Source organism: Vombatus ursinus, unplaced genomic scaffold (genome assembly GCF_900497805.2).
Source record: "Vombatus ursinus unplaced genomic scaffold, bare-nosed wombat genome assembly UNPS02014774.1, whole genome shotgun sequence".
Lineage (NCBI taxonomy): Eukaryota > Metazoa > Chordata > Mammalia > Diprotodontia > Vombatidae > Vombatus > Vombatus ursinus.
In genome coordinates this window covers 5,151,037-5,173,238 of record NW_020954552.1, presented here as the reverse complement: position 1 = coordinate 5,173,238, position 22,202 = coordinate 5,151,037, and the positions used below count along the sequence as shown (strand labels likewise).

General features: G+C 37.0%; 1 pseudogene; it reads left to right on the top strand.

Moving 5' to 3' along the window:
• Nucleotides 1-6,168: 6,168 nt before the first annotated feature.
• LOC114044581 lies at nucleotides 6,169-7,085 on the top strand (annotated as a pseudogene).
• Nucleotides 7,086-22,202: the final 15,117 nt, after the last annotated feature.

Here is a 22,202-nt window from a genome sequence, read left to right as displayed (position 1 = left end):
TCGCTATTAGGTCAGGGACAGAAAATAGATAACAGCAGTCCTGTTGCTTGGTGTCATGTTCCAATGCTTGGACATAGCCCAGGTGTGCAGAACTTGACATATGACAGTTTACTGGAATTTTGTAAGCAAGTCATTGCTCCATTAAAAAAAAAAAAGTATAGTTGCTGAGACTTTACATTAGGTTTTCTAAAGTATATAATCAACTGAGTACATTAATTCCAAAACTGTCCCATGTCTCCCTAATAATACCTCCAATAATATCTAACATTTACATAGCACTTACCATGTACTAGGCACTAGGCTAAGTGCTTTTAAAATCATTATCTCATTTGATTCTCACAACAACCCTAGGAAGTAGGTGCTATTATTAGCCCCATTTACAGCTGAGGAAACTGTGGCAAACCCAGGTTAAGTGACTTGCCCAAGGTTATAAAGCTAGTAAATGTCCGAAGTCATATTTGAAGTCAGGTCTTCCTAACTCTAAGCTCCATACCTTCTGACCTTCCCTTTGTTCTCTTCTGTGCATTTTAAGTGTTTTTATTGAATTTTTTCTTTTCTCTTCTGTCTTTTTCTGCACTGCTATCACTACTCCCTCCCCATCACTCTATGCCCTCCTTTTAATCAAATAAGAAGTCAAGCAAAACAAATCTACACATGGGGCATGGGTCCCATTCTGCATCTATAATTCATGAATAACTAGCTAGCATTTATACAGGTTTTAAATTTGCAAAGTGTTTCAAAATATTATCCCATTTAATTCTCACAATAACCCTGGGAAATAGGTTCAAGCTATAATTATCTCCATTTTACAGTTGAGGAAACTGAGGTAGACAGAGGTTAAGTGCCTTGCCAAGCTTGTAAATGTCTGGCTGGACTTGAACTCAATTCTTCCTGACTTCTTCATGTCCTTCCAATAATTGTGATTTTCCATTTTTTGTTCTTTGCCCATCTGATGAATATGAGATAAAACCGCGAGTTGTTTTAATTTGTATTTCTCTCATTACTACTGATTTGGACCGTTTTTTATGTATTTCCTGAGAACTGTGTGTTAATATGCTTTATCCAGTTATCTGTTGGGAAATAATCAACAGGTTTTTAATCAAGCACTACCATTTGCTAGGCATTTTGCTAGGCACTGGAAGTAGAAGAATGAGTGAAACAATCTCTATCTCTACTCAAATGCTTATATATTTCAATCAGGTGGTTCCTTATATATCCTGGGTATCACACTTTTATCAGAGAAACAACTGCAAAAAATTTTGTTCCAGTTAACTTTTGCTAATTTTAACTGCATTGATTTTGTTCGTGCAAAAACTTGTCAATTTTATATTTTTTAAAAAAAAAGGTAATCACAATTGACCATTATCTCTTTTGATCCTCTCTACTCATATTTGGAAAGAAGGAAACAAGCATTTATTAAGCATCTACTATGTGCAAGCCATTGTGTTAAACTCTTTATATATATAATCTCATTTAATCCTCACAACAACCATGGGGGATAGGTTTGAGCTATAATTATCCCTGTTTTACAGTTGAGGAAGCCAAGCAGACAGAAGTTAAGTGACTTCTCCAGCCAGTAAGCATCCAAGGCTAGATTTGAACTCACCTATTCCTGACTCCAGCACTCTATTCACTGTGCCACCCAGGCAGTAAAGAATTCTTTCCCTAACTAGAGATGTAACAGGTACCACCTTCCTTTTTCCTCTAATTTGTTTCTGATGTCACCTTTTATATTTAGGGCATGTGTAGATTTGGAGCTTATTGTGGAAATGGTTTGAAATGTTAGGATAACTTTGCTTTCCAATTTTCTCAGTAGTTTTTGTGAAATTATTGGGGTTTTGAATACTGTGCTTATATGTCAATTTTCTGGATCACGTATACCTAATCTGTTCCACTGATCAGCATTTCTATTTTTTAACCAGTACTAGATAGTTTTTGATGACTATAGGTTTATAATGTGGTTTGAGATCAAGAACTACTAGGCCCTTTTCCTTTCCATTTATTTCCTTTGAGATTCTTGACTTTTATTCTTCCAGATGAGTTTTGCTATTATCTTTCTAGTTCTATAAAGTAACTCTTTGGTAGTTTTATGAAGCACTGATTGAGTAAATTCATTTAGGTAATATTGTTATTTTTATTAAATTGGCATGCTCCAATCATGAACAATACTCTTTATCCAAATAACTGTCTTTATTTCTATAAAAAGTGTTTTGTAGTTTCATTCAAATAATTCCTATGTATTTCTGGGTAGGTGGATTTTGGAATGTTTTTTTCTTATTTTGTTATTATTTTGAATGTAATTTCTCTTCCTGTTGGGTTTGTTGATAATATGTAGAAAGGTTAATGGCTTGTGTGGATTAATCCCACTAATTTGCTAATGGTGAACTTTACATTTTTTAGTTGAATCTCTAAGGTTCTCTAAGTAGACTATCATATCATATGCAAAAAGTTATAATTTTGTTTTCTGTTTGCCCATGCTTATTTCTTCTAGTTCTTTTTCTCTTTTAATACTATAGCTAACATTTCTAGATCTATTTAAAATATAGTAGTGATAATGGACATCCTTGCTTTATACCTGTTCTTATTGGAAGGACCTCCAATGTTTCTCCATTTTAGATAATACTGGCTCTTAGTTTTATATTAATATTATGTAACACTGAGGAAAGTTCCATATTCCTATGTTTTTTAATGTTTTAAAAATATGAGGCTGTGGTATTTTTCAAAAGTATTTTCTTCTATTGACATTCAGGTGGCTTTTGTTATTTTTGTTATTAAGATAGTCTATTACATTTATATTTTTGTTAGTATTGAACCAGCCCTTCATTCTTGATATAAATTCAACTTCGTCATACTGTATAATCTTTTTACTATGTTTCTATAGTCTCTTCTTGAATAATGTATTTAACATTTTTACTGATGCTCAATAGGAATATTAGTCTACAGTTTTCTTTCCTTGCTTTGTCCCCAAGTCTAGTAATGGACTTGCTTTGTGATCAGGTGACTTTTTGAGCCATTTCATCAAATTTGCCATATACTTATGGCAAAGTGTTTGATCTCTGAAAAGTCCAGTGGAGAGATGGGTGGTTTTTGGCCAAATCTTCTGTCTTCCCAAGATAAATATGAACATGATGCTTTGAGAATTATATTCTTTAAGTCATCCAGATGATTTAAAAAAATTTCAATTGACTAAAGACTTTCAAAGTTATTTTGGCATCATTTTAGCTTCTTTTTAGGGGGCTTGTTATTTCTAAAAGCAAATGGTGCAGGAAAAGTTGGGACAATTAGATCCACATTGTAATATTTTTCTGTAAGTGGACGTGAGCTATGCCCCATTAGGTTAAAAAAGGAATGCTAGAGCAGCAGTTTAAAAAAAATAGTCCTGCTCGAGCTGTGTTCTTGCCCTTATGACACCCTGTCTGTAACCATTTATCACAGAGACATTTTCTCATCAATAGACAAAGGGTATATTCCCAACTTGATGTGTAGGGCTTTAGCTGTAGAACTCTCATGAATGCTAATGGGGATACAACCTTCATTCTGCATATAGGTTACTTCCCTTATTTTAATGTCAGTGAGCAGCAGGGCCCCTGTTAGAGTCTAAGTGATAGAATTTGAAGCATTGCCACAGGAATGCAACTGTTTTCTTTTATATGAAACTTTCTTCATAACGTGTGTATATTATTAAATCATTATAACTCATATTTAAAGAAGCTACAGTTATTGAGCTTTCATTAGGTCTCCAGTATACTGTTACATTTGGTTATTGGAATATACAAAGAACTCAGTTATCCATGAATTTTGGCCAAGTTCCAGAAATTGGACCAGTAGGAACAAGTGCTTTCTCTTACAAAAAAAAGAGGGTATCCTCAGATCTCAGAAAAACAGGATTTTAGTTTTTTGAGGTCCAGTCTGAAACATTATATTTATACATTGAAATTTCTACAGAAATGAAAATGTGAATTCTATGAAAACATTTTATTGTTCCTGATATTTTTAAAGGCACTATACATGGAAGGATTTGTAATTTCTGGCAATGTTCTTAAATGTTCTTTATTTTATAAAGGTTTAAGAGTTGAAAAAGAATAAGAATTCTGTTCTTAATAATGGCACAAAACCCACAATTCACAGTCTAATTTGGAAAATAGTTTTTAAAAAATATTATCACTGAAAATGGTTCAATTTGTGTTTAAAATGTGCATTGTCCTCACAATTGTCGGTGCTGTCTCTTAAACATTCCCAAATCTGCCAACTCTCCTTCTTTTCTCCCTTCTTTCCTTCCTTCCTTTCTTCCTTTCTTCCTTCCTTCCTTCCTTCCTTCAATCTGAAACACTTATTAGCATAAATGCTTAAGGACTTAAAGGAGCTAGTCCCTGCCCTCAAGGAGTTTTTATTCCTCTGGGGAGAGAAGGGGTAGGTGGCTATAACACATACACAAATAAGTACAGAACAAGAAAAACTGAGTATGAAGAAAGCATTTATCATAGGCCAACAATTATAATTATACACTATAATAATAGCTTACATTTATATAATGGGGTTTTATGATTTATAAAGTACCTTTTCCATCCCAACAACTCATGAGGTATGCAGTGCTGTGGTGGTAAAAGTTGAGACTTGGAGTCTAGACAGAACCAGACTAGGATCCTGCTTTTGTATGACTGTGTGACACAGGGTACTCTGCAAAGGGAAACTGGCAGAATTGTAATAGATAATATTTAGGATATACTTTATTTTGTGAGAACTTCATATCATTTTTCCAACACTCCTGTGAGGTATGGAATCCTTTTACAGATGAGGAAACTGAGAATTAGACATTAAGTGAACTTGACCAAGGCCCTGTAAATAGTGATAGAAAAAGGCAAGATTCCCATAGACAGAGACCAGACTAGAGAAATTGTCCAGAGAGGGTTGCAGGGGAGGGGGACCACAGCAAGAGAAGATTCCACTTACTAGGGACACAAAGTTCTCTGTATGTAGTTCTTCTCCTATCTGCATGTCTTTGCGTCGGCTCCCTTTGGAAGGATAAATGCAAGGAGGCAGCCATTCAGGCAGGCAGGCAGGCAGCAAATATTTGTTAAGTACTTTCTACATGCCAGGCACTTTGCTAAGCATGGAGGATACAAATACACGCAGAAAGAAAGACAGGGCTTGCCTTCATGGAGCTCACATTCTTATGGATGAAGACAACAATTAAAAAGGAGCTGGAAAAGGGGAGGCGGGGAAAGGTACTGACAGGGAGGGAGGGAGACAGATGGTGGTAAAATCCAGAAAATCTGAAGGACAGCTGTGAGGGGGATGAAGCATGGCTGTCCTAGGTCCTTACCTAAAATGCTACCCTGACACAATCAAGAGAAATTAAAGGGTAAAAAAGCATCTGAGTCATGGTGACTCAGCAGAGTCCAAGGCAACTCCTATGGAGATATAACCAGCCAATTGTTTTCTCAGGTGTGCCTGCCCTGTCTCCTCACCTGCCTGACCTCCTAAAGACACTGGGAGGGGGTTCTCAGGTTCCCAGTGGCTTCTGGCTCCATGCACATGTCTTAGGCCTGAATCATCTTAAAACAAGGAGCCAGCAAGAAAGGGTATAGCTCAGGTCTTTAGCAGTCATGATTCTATCAGTCATCTCAAATGAGTTTACTCAATTAGCTGGCAGAATGGCCAATATTCCATCTCCACAACAAAGGGAGGGAAGTGAATTTTCTCAACTTTTCTCCAAGACCAAGTTTTGTGCAACATTTCTTCTTTTCCTTATTCTTCTCCTCCTATCTTTCTCTTCCTTTTTCTTTTTCTTCTACTCTCTCTGTTCCTCCTTTTCCTTTTCCTCCTCTTCCTCCAATTGTATATCATCTTCCTCATTTTGCTTACTTCACTCTGTATCAGTTCATATATGTCTCATAATTTGCTGTTTCCCAATTAATTGGTCACCTCTACTTTGTTTCCAGTGCTTTGCTATCACAGAAAATGCTGCTATAAATATTTTGGTTTGTATAAACCTTTCTTTTTTTTATTGACCTCTTTAGGGTATATACCTAGTAGTAGCATCTCTAGGGGGAAGGGAGCTTATCTTAATATCTTACTTAGGGGCCAGCCGCGCGTGCCTCGGATTGGGCTGTCAGTGTTGGCGGCCGCTCGCCCCGGGAGAGGCTGGTGGAGGCGCGGACGGCTCCCGGGCCGCGACGTGCTTCTTGCTGCCGCCGAGGCACCATGGACAACGAGGGTTTGATCAAGTACTTTATTTCCCAAATGAAAGAAGACTCTGATGTAGCTTCTGCTGTAGCTGCCATCCGAACCTTACTTGAGTTCTTAAAGAGAGACAAAGGGGAGACGATTCAGGGTTTGAGAGCGTGGATTCTTTAGTGGCCGTCTCCTCAGGTGGAGAACTCTTCCTGCGATTCATCAGTCTCACCTTCCTGGAGTACTCAGATTACTTAAAATGTAAGACGATCATGACTGAGTGAGGAGAGCTCTTTCTCAGGAGGATCTCACTTTCCAGAAGTAAAATTGCCGACCTGTGCCATACTTTCATCAAAGATGGAGCTAGGATGTTGACTCACGCCTACTCACGAATGGTGCTGAGTCCTGGAAAAAGCAGCCGCGGCCAAGAAACGCTTCAGCGTGTACATCACCGAGTCCCAGTCTGACTTATCCGGGAAGAAAATGGTAAAAGCTCTCAGCACTCTGAATGTGCCAGTCACTGTGATTTTAGATGCTGCTGTTGGCTACATCATGGAGAAAGTGGATCTCGTGATAATGGATGCAGAAGGAGTTGTTGAAAATGGCGGCATTATTAACAAGATTGGCACCAACCAGGCAGCCGTGTGTGCCAAGGCCCAGAACAAGCCCTTCTACGTAGTGGCAGAAAGTTTTAAGTTTGTCCGACTCTTTCCTCTGAATCAGCAAGATGTGCCAGATAAGTTTAAGTACAAAGCAGCGATACTAAAGTCTGTTGGAACCGGACAAGATCTCAAAGAAGAACACCCTGGATTGACTACACCCCGCCTTCCTTAATCACATTATTGTTCTCAGACCTTGGGGTGCTGACGCCCTCAGTGGTCAGTGGTGAACTCATCAAGCTTTACCTCTAGCTCCCGGTCCTCTTTGACAATCAAGTTTACCAAAAGCACAGGGTGATGACCCAAGACAAAGTGGAGTAAATAAAACTTCCAAGGTTTAAAAAAATAAAAAAGAAAGAAAGAAAAATATCTTACTTAAACAGAGTGCAACTACAATGGACTGGCTACGTAGTTCCAATGCCGAACATAGACTTGCCTAAAAGTCTTTTATGGAGAACTCACAAAGGTCAAGTGCTCATAGTGGTCAGAAGAAGCACTACAAGGACACTCTAAAGGTCTCTCTTAAGAACTTTGGCATTGATTATGTGACATAGGAGACAATGGCACAGGACTGCTCAGCATGGCATGCCCTTATTAGAATAGGTGCTGTGCTGTATGGAGCAAAGCAGAATTAAAGTAGTTCAAAAGAAATTCGAGATGTGCAAATTTAGAGACTCCACCCCAAATGTGCACATAGACTGTCTATTTGTGCCCGATCTGTGGTAGAGCATTCGGAGCTCCTATTGGTCTGTTTGGTTGGATTCATTATACCTTGACTCTAACAGAGTGGTGTCATTTTGGTCCTGTTTGAGAACAAAGGACAACAACCAAATTGATCACAAACAGGAACATCTTAGCCCAATTTACACTTGTTTTTTTAGCTGAAACCCAAAGAATTTTCTTTGTATCTGAATTTTAAGCATTATGAGGTTTCTTTCTCTGGATAGCTTTAAAAATTTTACAGAATCTCATATTTTAAATTGGAAGGAGGCCTTAGATATCTAACTTAACCTCACCATTTTATAGATGAGAAAACTTAAGGTTCAGAAAGGTAATAGGGAATAAGTGGCACTCCATTTCTGCCCTATAAGATTGCCTTAAAATTATCCACAGGACTCCTAGAAGTTGAAATTATTCCACGGACAATTTTAGAATTGATAGAATGAGCTGGAACTACAAATAAATAAGGGGAAAGCAGGAGCCTGAGTAATTGACAAATGATAAAATGCCCATGAAAAGAAAAAAGGATCTGTCATTACACTAAAGTTAAAGGGAGAAGAATCTTTTAGATTCACTACTGCTTTTCGAAAGTGGAGGCAAAATTCAATGTAAAAAATAAATTTAGATTTTCCATGTTTATAAAAAGAATAAAAAACTAGTGAGGTACACACTTAAAAGTAAAGATGAGCCTTTTTCAATTAAAAAATACAAAAAGAGGCAGTGTGTCTCAGTGGCTTAGAAGGCTGACTTTGAAGTCAGGGAGACATGTACTCATGTCCTGCCTATGACCCACGTACTATTTGTGTGACCCTGGGCATGTCTCTTAACAGAGTTATATATGCTCATTTGTGGAGGGAGTTTCTCCAACAGGGATGCCCCTACTCCAGTGAAACACCATTGTCAGTGATACTTGAAAGCATGGGGAAGACAGGAGAGAGGCTGCAAGATTGGAGGAAGGCAAATGCTCCGATTATTTTTTTGAAAGAAAGTAAATAGGATCTTCAAACTCTAGCTAAGTTTGATTTTAGTTACTGAGGACATTTCAGAACAAGTCATTAAAGAGCTAGTTAAGGGGCCTCTAGAAAAAGATGCCTTGATTACAAATTGCCAGCTTGACTTCATCAAGATAAAGTCATAGTCGACCAATCCCATTCCTTTAAAAAAACACAAAAACCTGATAGATCAGTACAATGCTATAGATGTAGTTTACCTAGACTTTAGAATGAAATTTGATGAAATATCTCCTACTATTTTTGTGGAGAATAGGAAGAGATATAGATGAGAAAATAATATATTTAGATGGATTCAGAGCTGGTTGGGTAGCTAGTCTTGAGGAGTCTAGTTAGTGGTTCATTGTCGGTGGGGCAGGAGGTCTCCAGTAGAATGCACCATGAATCTATGGTTGGTTCTGTGCTAATGAACATTTTTTTCAGTGACTTGGATAAAGGTATAAATGGCATTCTTATCAAATTTGCAGATGACAGAAAGCTGAGAGGCATATCTAAAAGAACTAAATAACAGAGCCAGAATCCAAATAGTTTCTGAGAGGCTGGAGAATTTGGCTGAATTTAATGTGATGAAATTCATTAAGGTCAAATGTCAAGTCTTAACACTTGAGTTTGAAAAATCAACTTTACAAGTACAGTATGGGAGAGGTATGGTTAGACAGCAGTTTGTTTAAAAAGATCTGAAGGTTTTGTGGATAATAAGCTCAATATGTTCCAGCAGTGTGAGGTAGTAGCTACAAATTTTAATGCAATCCTGAGCTGCATTAAGAGAAGTCATTCAGTAGTTTGTCATGGTCATGCCGTGTTAAGAGTATTGTGTTCACTTTTAGGTACTGTGGTTTAATCAGGCTGTGGATATTGAGAGAGTGTTGAGAAGAGGACAGCCATATCGGTGAAGGGCATTAAGTCCATGCTATATGAATACTGTTTGAGGCAGTCAGGTATATTTGGCTTGGAGAAGAGGAGACTCAGTATGAGCACTCCAATGCTCTGTAAATATATTAAGGATTTTCTTAAAGAATTTGTATTAAACTTGCTCATTATAGGAGCAATGGGGGACTACAAAGAGACAAATTTAGATTTCCTGTCAGGAAAATCTTCCTAGCAATTATTGCTGTCCAAAAGTGGAATGGCTCACTTCAGGAGGTAGTAGGTTTCCCCCCCCCCGTGGCTTTATTCAAGCAGAGGCTGGATGGCCATCAGATCATAGAACTGGAGCTGGAAGGAACTTCAGAGGCCATCCAGTTCAACTTCTTCATTTTACATCTGGAGAAACCGGGGCCCAGGGAAATTATGTAACTTTTCCACTGTTTTCCAGGTATTAAGAAGTAGGATTTGAACCCAAGTCCTCTGACTTCAGAGCCAGTGTTGTTGCTACTGTACCATATACCTGTCAGTTATATATAATAATGAGAATTCCTTTGGATATGAGTTGGACTGCTGAGGTCCCTCCCTACTTTGAGATTGTGGGAAACATGACATAAGATCCCAGATCTAGACACTTAGGTGTATGTACAGAGCATTTATTGTTGAATGACTTTTTCAGATAAATAAATTTTAATCTTTTCTTATGTTTTGATAGTTGAAATATCTTAGATAGCCAACACATTTATTAAGCATTGTGCTAAACACTGGAAATACAAGCAAAAGGAAAGACAATTTGTACTCTCAAAGAGCCTACATTCTAATTTGGGAAGACAAGACAAAAAAGGAAGCTGAATATTGGGGCTGGGGGGGTGGGAGGAGGGAGCAAGGTGGAGAAGTATTGATAGGAGAGGAGTGAAGGGATGAGCATGAGTGGCTTGGGCACTTCCTCAAGGAGAGGTTCTGAGGAGGAACTTACCAATCAGAGAAAGGAATCACAGAGGCTGAGGGATTTTCTAGGGTGACACGGTACTGCTGTGACATGGTAGAGAAATCTAGAGAGTCAGGAATGGAGCCAAAAGAGGAATGAAAGAGAAGCTTATCACCAAAAAGGGACTATGGTTATAGACCTAGAGCAGGAAGAGACCTTAGAGGAGACTGTTTGCCCAGGGTCACATAGGTAGTGAGCATCAGAGGAAGGACTTGCATCTAGTTCCTCTAATTCCAGAGGCAGCACACTTTACTCTGTATCAAGCTACTTCCAGTTTAGCATGATTTACTTAGATTCTGTAATTACTCAATTTTTTATTCAGTATAATTTGTTTGCAATTAATACACCCTATATACTTCATTCGATTACATGGATCAATTCTTAGACCCCCCTTTTCTAGTACTCTAAACCAAGCTAGATTTGCTCTAATAATTATTGCCTCTAAGAAGGGTCCCTTCTATGTCCTGGCCATATGTTATTTTCACCCAAGGCCCCCAAACTTTAATCCTGCCTGGCTTTGCCTCTTTCCAGAATTATTTGAAGCTCAGAATTCCTGCTGACTTCAAAGGGGGTTTCACACTCAGATCAACTCTGTGGGATATATAGCAAGAAGAGTGGAGCCTCCTTTTCCAAGAACCAGTTTCCATTCATACAAGTGTCTTTGGTTCTCACATATGCTGATCACTGAACAGTTTGTTAAGAAAATCATACTGCAAGTTACTTTTTTCCTTTTACTTGATGTATTGAAATGTTGAGAAAGAATTTCTGCCCATATCAAGAAACTTTCAGTTCTAAGTATAAAAAAGATGTTTTTTAGGAAAGTAAATTACTCTTAAATAGAATTTAGCTAATCTATCATATCATTGTAATACCTATAAGAGCTCATTAGAACTTTCACTAAATGTATGTATTTCTGTATATATTCGTAGCAGATTTATGAAGATTTCAGAATTTTGCTGCTGTGATCATATATCATTTAATGGAAAGACCAAAATATTCAGCCTCCCAGATTCTTCTAAGATTCATTCAATATTAGTGATAGTAGTACTGGCCTTGTGAAAGATAGATCCTTTACATAGTCTTTTTTTAAAAATAACTATAACTAATCAATATAGATGCATACTTCTGCCTTTACTGTTATTTTTTTTAGTCATGTGATTTCATTTGTGTAGGGAGCACCCGTGAGAGAATTCACTCTGCCAATGCAGATCATCATTTGCTTTTCAACCTATAGTCTAGAGAATAGCCTGGGTACTGACCAATTAAGTGCCCTGCCCAGGGTCATATAACCAATATGTATCAGATGCCGGGCTTGAATTCAGTGCTTCCTGACTCCAAGGATGGCTATTTATCCCTCCTTTTAAGCTGCCTCTCATCACAACTACTACTACTACTGCTACTGCTACTACTATTACAACTGCTGCTACTTCTACTTATTGTTATTATTATCATTAATATTCATTTTTTGTGGTTTATAAAGAGCAAGGGATAATTGATAGAAAGCATTTCTACTCCATTGGTATCCTCATGATGTCAAGAGATTATATGGAAGATTTTAGTACATTGGGGGGAATCTAAGGAGAATCTAAGGAGGAATCTGTAAGGAGAACTTATGGAAAGGCTTTCTAAACCAAAATACCCTTTTGGACATGACTCTCCTGGACACAACCTCCTTTATGTGTTATCTCCCCCCTTACAATGTAATCTTGACAGTAGGAACTAACTCCACCTTTGTAATTGTATTCCCAGCCTTAGCACAGTGCCAGGCACATGGTTGTTGTCCTTCCTTCTCAAAGAGGAGCAAAATGACATCACTGTTAGAGTCAAGTTACAGTATATTCTACTGTGGCTGATCAAATCAATACAAGCTTGGAATGCTCTACCACAGGTCAGGTACAATATTTCATATGAACATTTGGAGTGAGATATCTCTAAATATGCTCACCTCACGTTTCTTTCGAGCTACTGCAATTCTGCTTTGCTCGTAGAGCACAGCACCTTGCATATATGACATGCTGGGTGGTCCTTTGCCAGTGTCTCCCATGTCATGAAATAAATTCCAGAGTTCTTCAGAGAGACCTTAAGAGTGCTCTTGTATTGTTTCTTCTGACCACCATGTGAGCACCTTCCTTGCATGAGTTCTCCATAAAATAGTCTTTTTGGCAAGAGTATGTTTGGCATTCAAACAACCTGGCCAGCCCATCAGAGTTGTGCTCTCTGCAGCAGAGTTTGAATGCTTGGTAGCCATTATGCTGACCTCTTTGTTGTATTCCTGTGAAACCTGGACAGTATATCAGCACCTTGCCAGGAAACTGAATAGCTTCCATTTGAATTATCTTAGGAAGATTCTGAAGATCACCTGGCAAGATAAAGATAAGGTGCCTGACACATAGTAAGAACTTAATTGATTGGTCCATTCATTACATTATACTGCTTCCCTCTCAGGAGATAGCACAGAATTGATTGCCATTTAAAAAAGAAAATTTTAATGTTCTGTGTTAAATAAATTATTTGCATAATATGCTAAAACAAATTTTGTAAGATTCATTAGTATTTTAACTGTTTCATGCTCTATTTCTTCTTCATAGAGTCATAGTTTTCTCATCTGTAAATTGAAGAGGTTAGACTAGAGGATCCTCAAGGTCCCTTCTAGCTCAAAATCCAAGGTTCTAAGGTCAGACGGCTCCATGGTTACAGAGGTGGATAATAAGTCTCTTGACTCCCAGTCCATCTTACTTCCTACTAGTGTGTGCTGCCTTTCCATGAGAATAAACATCACTTAAGATATTCTTTAAAAAAATCGACCTAGACTTTTACTGATATCTTTTGTTTTTATATTACCTAGCTTTTCCTTCCTTTCCCTTCTCCCCCATTCTTTCCTTCTCCCTCCCAAGGAGCCATCCCTTACAACAAAGATTCTTTTAAAAATAAAGAAAAAGAGGAAGAATAGAAAAAAAAATCAGTACCATTGGTCAACACGTTGACAAAATCTGACATCCTATGAAGTGTTCCACTCTCATGGATCCCAGGCTGGACAAAGTAGCTAGAGAAACCATTTTTTAGTTCTTTCTTGAGACCAAATTTGTTATCATTTTGTAGCATTGTTTTGATTATTCTGTGATAGTTCTTTCCATTTATACAGTTGCAGTCATTATGTATGTAATTTTTCTGTTCATGTAAGTTAGTTCACCTAAGTTCGTGTAAGTCTTTCCATGCTTCTTTGTGTTCATCTTGTTCATTGTTTCTTATAGCACAATAATATTCCATTACAGTCATGTACCACAATTTATCCAGCAGTTCCCAAAAGGGCATCCACTTTGTTTTCAATTTTTTGTAACCACAAAAAGCACTGCTATAAATATTTCGACATCTAGGGAGCCTTTATTTTTGTCAGTAACTTCCTTGAAGCATATGCTTAGCAGTAGAATCTCTGGATCCAAAGGCTGTGGACATTTTAGTCACTTTATATGAATAATTCCAAATTACTTTCCAGAAGGGTTGTAACAATTCACAGCTTTACCAACAATGAACTAATGTGCCTGTCTCTCTATTCCCATCTTTTTTCATCTTTGCTCATTTGATCAAAGGCAAAACCTCAGAATTTTTCTAATTATTAGTTATTCGAATCATTCTTTCATGTGGTTGTTAATAGTTTGCAATTCCTCTTTTGAGAACTGTTTGTTCATAGCCTATGCATCTCCTAGGTATTCATTTAGCTTCCATTATACCAATAGCACCTATTCCTATACCTATCAGTAATAGACGGCCTGGTGTTATCAATTACAATATTCTAAATAAAATCTAATTATTATTTACCTTGTCATATTCTGAAATTGTATGTTTCTAGGAAAGCTAGATGGTACAGTGGATGGAGTGCCTGGAGTCAAGAACATCTGAGTTCAAATCCAGCCTCCTATTCTTACTAGCTATGTGACCCTGGGCAAGTCACTTAACCCTGTTTGCCTCAGTTTCCTCATCTCTAAAATGAGCTGAAGAAGGAAATGACAAATTACTCTGGTATCTTTGCCAATAAAACCCCAAATGGAGTCATGAAGAGTCAGACACAATTGAAACAACTGAACAACAACATGTTTCCAATACTTTGGAATATTCTTTCTTTATAGTGGGAAAACAACTACAAAAAGTTGAATATTTTCAATATCTTAAAATTTCAGTATTTACATTCTCTTATACACTTTGCCAGTGTATATTACATGCCAGATATCTCCCCCTGGCCCTTTCCACCTTCCTTTTATGTGTTATCTTCCCCCAGTAGATTGTAACCTCCTTGAGAGCAGGGACAGATCCTCTGTTTTATTTTATTTGTATATTCAACATTTACACAATATCTGGCACATAGTAGTTGCTTAATAAATGTTTGTTGACCAATTGACAGTGGAAAAAAGGATGCAGTTAAAGCTTAGGATAATAATATTTCATTTGTGGATGATTTTCTGTGAAATCTGTGATTTCACAATTATCAGAAATTGACCAACACAAGTTGTCTTCAACTAAGGGAAGGTAAGGAGTTTGGCATTTTGCTTTGAACATTAAAAAAATGCACTGTCAAAGGCATTTTTCTCTGTAATTTACTCATTCAGACACAAACTCAAAACCCTTTCCTTTAAACAAACAAACAACAACAACAAAAAACCTCAAAGAAGAAATGTGAACAAAGATGCTCAAAAGTCAGAAAATCAGTTTACATTCCCTAATCTGACCCTCCAAATATTGTTTATGTGAAGCACTAAATAATTATCAAGGGAGATAATATTACATAAGAGGAAGTTTCTTTAAATTTTTAGGGATGACACCTTTAAATTTTCTGGTGTGATTTATTGGTTCCAAGCCTATATAAACTCATTTGATGAAATGTCAAATCCATACTACCAACTAGGAACACTGAGCACCCAGTTGCCTGCAAAAATAAGCTTCCAAATTCCCTGTTCCCTGGATCCCAAGCTTCCTTTCAGCTTTAGATGTGGCTATATACATCGGTAAGGGGGAACATGGAAAGGTCCTGCTCTTTCTAAGCTTAGTTTGACACAGCCCTCTCTTATTATTTTGGCTTGACATTTGGATCACTCATTATTAGACATTTTGTGGGTTTGATAATGAAAATGATGGTTTTTTTTTCCAGGTGGCTCATGTTGAAATATCTTTAAAAAAAAAAAGTAAAGTTCTTTAGAAAATATTCAGGGACAGTTTCAATTATGTTTTTATATTCCCACTGCCTAGCACAGTGGTTGGCATATAGTAGGGCCTTAATAAATGCTTGTTGATTGATTGATGGGGAAATGGATAAGAATGGGAGGAAGATGAACCAGTTTTTTCTAATAAACACCGGTTTATTGAGTACATTAGCTAGTTGTAGTAAATAAGCCCTGGATGGGTTGTGTGAGAATGTGGAGTGGTAAATAAGGACTAAAGGTGACAAGGGGTGCCTAAGATAAATATGGGGAACAACATAGATACACTTGACCTCTTCTCAATTTTTACTTAAATTTAAAGGGGTCCAAAATTGGTGTGGATAGGGCACACCAAATAGGATTATAGTTATCCACAATGTTACTTAAGTATAGCAAATTATTTCTGCTGGAAAAGGTATATATTGAATTTAGACATTCAGAACGTGAACTTAATTCTGTGCAATCCAACCCATTAGAAACAGTTGTAATTGTAAACATGTATTTTTAAAAAATCCAATATTTTAATTTAAAAACTTTGTTTTAGATGTTTATTCTTTTAATTAATAAGAAGTTTTGGACAATTGAACCACAAAAATTTGTTGACAACACTTTTTCCCCCTCTAAGGAAGAATGTTATCAAAGAGAAATTTTAAATACTTCACACCAAAAGACTACTTCTCTGCCCCATTATAGTGTGATATCATGCTCATTTAAATAGTCATTAACTTGTAAGTTATTTAAATGAAGCACAATTTAAGAGATCATAATGTGTACTTCATCTTTGATCACCATTTATGTTTCTTGTCTTTCTGCTGATGGTGTTATACATAGAGTGCCTTTGAAAAATGTAAAGTTCTTTTTCACTACATGTTAGTGCAAATATACTATTGAGTAATTCTTCTACACATAGGGACACACAATTCTAGAACCCAATCCCCAATAAAATGTGGTTAAAAAAATTCTAGTAATCTTCTCCCAAAAAGAACTGTATTCTAAGAAAGGAACAAATTGTGTTATTAGTTTTCTCCCAAACCTAATGCTATAAATCTTAAAAGCTTCAATATTGATTCAATGAAATGAATGGCTGAATCATTCTCAAGCGACTCTGACAAGTGGACAAATGCTTCCATGGTTACATTGTGATATGCAGTGTGGCTGCCTAGCTTTGTTGGTTTCCTCCCCCTGCTATTGAAATAAAATAACAAACCACAGGGAAGCACCACACATGGTGGGTATGAACTAGGAGTGACTTGAAAAAAGATGGAACGAACTGGTCTTACATGATTTCTTTTTAAAAATCCCCTCTAACACAGAAGGAAAATGATCATAAGATATGCTGTTTGTTGAGGAATGGAAACTTTATTGCTTATCTGAATAGAATCTTAGGCATCATGTGAAGTAAAGATTTTTTCCCTTTGAACTAAAGAAACTAAATGCATACCATCTTTTCTCATGTTTTGGTCGCCCTTTACTAACATACAGTGAAACTGCACTATCTAACACACAAGAAAACCTATTTCCTGTGCACAAGATGAGTCATAATCTCATGGTGGAGATTATTTAGTAATTTTTTTAGATTTATAAGGAGATTGATTTGATGGAAAGCAATGAATCCATTTATTTTAATTTGATTTTAAGCAAATGTTTAGCCGAGCTGCTTAACAATTCTATGTGTGCCTTTTTCATAATTTTCATATCCATATCCTATTATAAACAAAAAATAATTCAAGAGTATTATTGTAAATAAGTTGTTTTATAACAACTCTGCTTTTTTGAAGATACTTTGATTACAAAAACTTGCTAAATTCATCTAATGTAGAACTGATAATATCAAATTTTCACAGGTGGAAGGATTAACTTAGAATATAGAAGTTTTTTAGAAGCATTTAAATGAGATCTAATGTTTAATGTCATTCTTGTATATATTTTAATTTTAATATATTTGGTTATAATCTTTTATGTTTTGTTTTGTTACTGAGTTTTAGTTATGAATTTTAGAATGAAAACTGAACATGCAAAATCATGGAAAAAAAAGAAAATTTTTTCAAAATTTAACAAAGAAGCAAGTGTTGGGAAATAAGAGGTACTTTTGCGTCAAATTCTAACTTAATATCTGAAAAACAACCTTTCAACTTCTTATTTAGTATGATCTACAGAGGGTTGGGAGCACTTCCAGTTGGTCAAAAGAATGGAAGTCTTTAATTAAAGAAAAACAATTCTACACCCAGAAGTGGCAATAACATCTTGGCATTCCAGTAAAATAACATGATCAACCAACATTTCAGAGAGCCACTTGCCTTCTTGTTCAAGCACCAGTAACAATTTATGCTAGGCTAGTAGTAAAGGATAGGAATTTTGTCTCATTGTGGGTATATTACTGATTGGGAAGATGACATGAGAAAAACCTGAAAGTCTAAGAAATCTTCTAATTTGTGTCCAAGACAAAGTGGAATAATATAGTTGATTCTGTGCTAGATCTGGAATGTTAAAGTTCAAATCCTGGCTTGGACACATTTCAAAACTGTGTGACCTTGGGCAAATCATTAACCTCTCTGATCATTAGGAAAGCCTCTGACACTCTGTTACAGCTGGGTTGTGCATTGTACTGATTGTTGAAGAAATACATTTGCCACCTTACTAACATCAAGCTTTTTTGCAGCAATAGGCTTATTTAACTTTTTTATATTGGCTATTTAGGGTAATTCTAAATAGGGTGAATGTATCTTGTTACCTAATTCATTCCCATAGATATGAAACTGGGTACTTATGAATTGTGATTCTATATCTTAAGAACATATCTTGTGCAACTGACTTGTAAGAAATGTGTTACGTAGCTCTAGTTTTAATCTAGACTAGTCTTGGACTAGGATTGAGGGCCAAAACTGGCAAGAGCATCGAAAGGTCTAGAGCAATTATAAAAGGGCATCTTTCTGCTGAAGGATTCATTTCTGGTAATTTACAGTATGGAAGATCTAAAGCAGAGGTTCTTAATCTTTTTTTTGTCATAGACCCCTTTGGAAGTCTGGTGAAGCTTATGTACCCCTACTCAGAATAATATTTTTAGATGCATAAGATAAAATACATAGCATTACAAAGGAAACAAATTATACTGAAATTTAGCTATAAAATATTTTTTAAAAACTTCATGCACTCTGTACCCCAGAGAGATTAAAAAAAGGCAAAAAGACCCATACATACAAAAATATTTATAGCAGGCCTTTTTGTGGTGGCAAAGAATTGGAAACTGAGAGGATGCTCATCAATTGGGGAATGGCTAAACAACTTGTGACATATGATTGTGATAGAATACTATTGTGCTGAAAGAAATGAAGTGGATAGTTTCAGAAAAAGCTGGGAAGACTTATACGAACTGATATAAAGTGAGGTGAGCAGAACTATGAGAACATTGTACACAGTAACAGCAATATTGTAATGAGTCAATTGTAAAAGACTTAGCTGCTCTGATCAATACAATGATCAAAGACAATTCCAAAGGACTAATGATGAAAAATGCTATCCACCTCTAGAGAGGGAACTGATGAACTCTGAGTGCAGATTAAAGCATATTTTCTTTTACTTTTTTTTAAGGAAGAACAACTTTATTACTCATATTTCTGCTTACATTTCTATTTAATACAGGATCATAAACTTAGAGCTGGAAAAGACAGTAGGGGTCATGTTTTACTTTTCTTTATTTTTTTTGTCCTTTGCAACATGGTTAATGTGGAAATATGTTTTGCATGACTTCATATGTATAATGGGTATTGTATTTTTTGCCTTCTCATAGGTGGGTGAGGGGATGGAAGGAGAGAATTCAGAACTGAAAATAATTTTTTTAAAAAAGTTCATGGACTCCAGGTTAAGAAACAATGACCTAAAGGAAGAATGCCAAGTTTCAGGTTGATACAGGGATTTGGGGTTCTTCTAGGGCACTGTTTCTTAAATTGGAGATCATAATTCTTAGGTCAAGATGTCTTTAAACTAAACCACGGGTGGGGAACCTGCAGCTTCAAAACCACATGTGGCCTAGGCACTATTTTAGACACTACTTATGGTTCAGCTGCCTCCCTCCTGGGTGTTGTGGAGTCACCTCAAGTCAAGTCAAGAAGCATTTATTAAGTGCCTCCTGTGTGCCAGGAACTAGGGGTGCAAAGAACGGCAAAAACAACACCTGTTCTCAAGGAATTCACATTCTAATGGGGGCAATAACATGCAAACTATATACAAACAAGATATCTATATCTATATCTAGTGTGTATGTATACACACACAAAGATATACAGACACACACATATACATATACACACAGGATAAATTGGAGATAATTCCTGAGGGAAGGCACTAAGATTAAGGAGGACTTGGAAAGGATTCTTGCAGAAGGAGGGACTTAAGCTGAGACTTGAAAGAAGCTAGGAGGTCTAGATGAAGAAGGAGAGAGTTTCAGGCCTGGAGGATCAGCCCATGTTTTTAGGTGCAGTTTCACGTATTTCTAGATAGTCTTTTGCTCATAGACTGACCTCTGTCTCAGAATAGTACAGCTGCTAGCTGTCATGGGATTTTTTTCTCCCAACTTTTTCCTTTGCAGGGACTAAGCAAAAGAGAGCCTTGGGATACTGTGCTGTGATACTTGGGATATCGTGTGGATCCTAGTCTTAGCTCAGCCACTGTTTATGGTATTCAAGTTACTTCTCTAATCCTCAGGCTCTTTACCTGAATGAGGATATTGGCATAGATGATCTCTTAAATACTTTCCATCTGTAACATTTAAGCTTGATGTAAGGAAAAACTTCTTAATGATTAGAACCATCTCAGATTGGAAGGGGCTGTCTCAGGAGATCTTGAGTTCTCATCACCTGAGCTCTTCAGGCAAAAGCTGGATGAGTATTTGCCAGAGATGTTTCAGGGGGTGATTCTTGTTCAGGTAAGGCTTAGGCTATGTGGTGTCTGATGACACCACAGCTCTGAGATTATGTAATTCTGTGATTCTGATTAAATATCAATAAGTAAGTGTAAGTAAGTATTCCAGACATTATACCCTATAGGAAATCAGAGGAGAGGGAAGAGTACAATTCAAGCTTGGGTAGTCAGGGAGGCATAGGGGAAAAAAGTGAGATTTTACACATGCTATAAGATTTCAATATGTGGGAAGAGGAAAGGAAGGCATTTCAAGTGAGGAGAATATCCTAAGGCACAGAGAAAATCTGCTGGCATGACAAGCTTATTTAATCACTTGTCAATAAACATTTAAATGCCTACTCTGTGCTAGGCACTATGCTAAGCACTAGGGATACAAAGAAAGGCAAAAGACAGTTTGCCCTCAAGGAGCTCACAATATGATGGGGAAAACCAACATATGAAAATAATCTGAAAAGTGTGGGGAGAGGGTTCTGGCTACAGAAGGCATGATAAAGTCCTGAAGCTGGGGTAGAGAAATGATGACATCACTGCCCTGGGCTCCCTCCTTAAATGGGGGAGGATCTGGGAGGACCTGTTGGATGTCCATCCTCTCACCTCTTTTAATCAGAGAGAGGGAGGTGTGGGGGATGGGTGTAGTGGGGTACTGAGGAAGTGTGAATTTTAGAATTGATGTCATCTTGCAGGATTATGAGTTTCTGGAGATCACAACACCCAGGAGAGTGGCAGGGTAGGCACAAAGATTGGGGGGGAAGGACAAGATGAAGGAAATAATGCAGAAAAGGTAGTGTAGGACTCAACTGTGAAGGGAAATAATATGCTAAATTAAGTGGAAAAGGTCAGTTTCGAATGAGTCAGAGCAAGTATGAGGTCAGAATCCAGTTAGACAGCTAGAATATATATATGTATATTTATATAATTATATATATATTAGTAACAGTGGTCATGGAAAGAGCTATCCAGAAATGTTACAGACAGAAAGTTGGGTAAGAACCTGGAACACACAAACCAAAAGGGAGAGCAATGTGGCTGAACCAAATTACAGTCAAGTAATGAAATAGACTAGAATAATAAATTAAAGAAAGGCAGGATCTCGGTGAATGTGACACCTCTTTCCTCGTGTCTAGGACTTTTATTTGGTTCCTGTTGAGGCAGGAACCAATCACAGAATCACCAGCCTAGACCAATGCATGTGGGAAGAGCTAATTGGGAACAGGTAAGTGAACAAAATTGGACTTTATGCCAGATGAAATGACACGGTGTTTCATTCGTGAAAGTAGGCAGAACATAAATCAAGTAAGCAGTGAAAAGGTTAGAGTCTGAAGTCATCAGGGTTTATAGCAGTAGCAAGAGATTAGGCCAAGCAAAATCTTCCAGTCTTAAGTCAATAGAATTTCAAGTAGTAGCAAAGAATCAAGCAAATGACAGAATCAAGAAGTCTGTGGTCAGCAAGGTCAATACATCATTATAAGCAAAAAACAGAGGTGATTACAAGACCAAGGATAATTCTTGTGAGCTATTACTTTGAGAAAAGTCTCAGTACTTTTTGAGGCCACTTATCTGTAGGCAGGCCAAATTTATCATCTGCTTGTTAGAATAAAACTCAGAATAAAGGGATCCTCACTAGTTAATGTGATGTCTGATCTCTTTTGGTGAAGGGGGATATTGCAATAGTTGAATATTC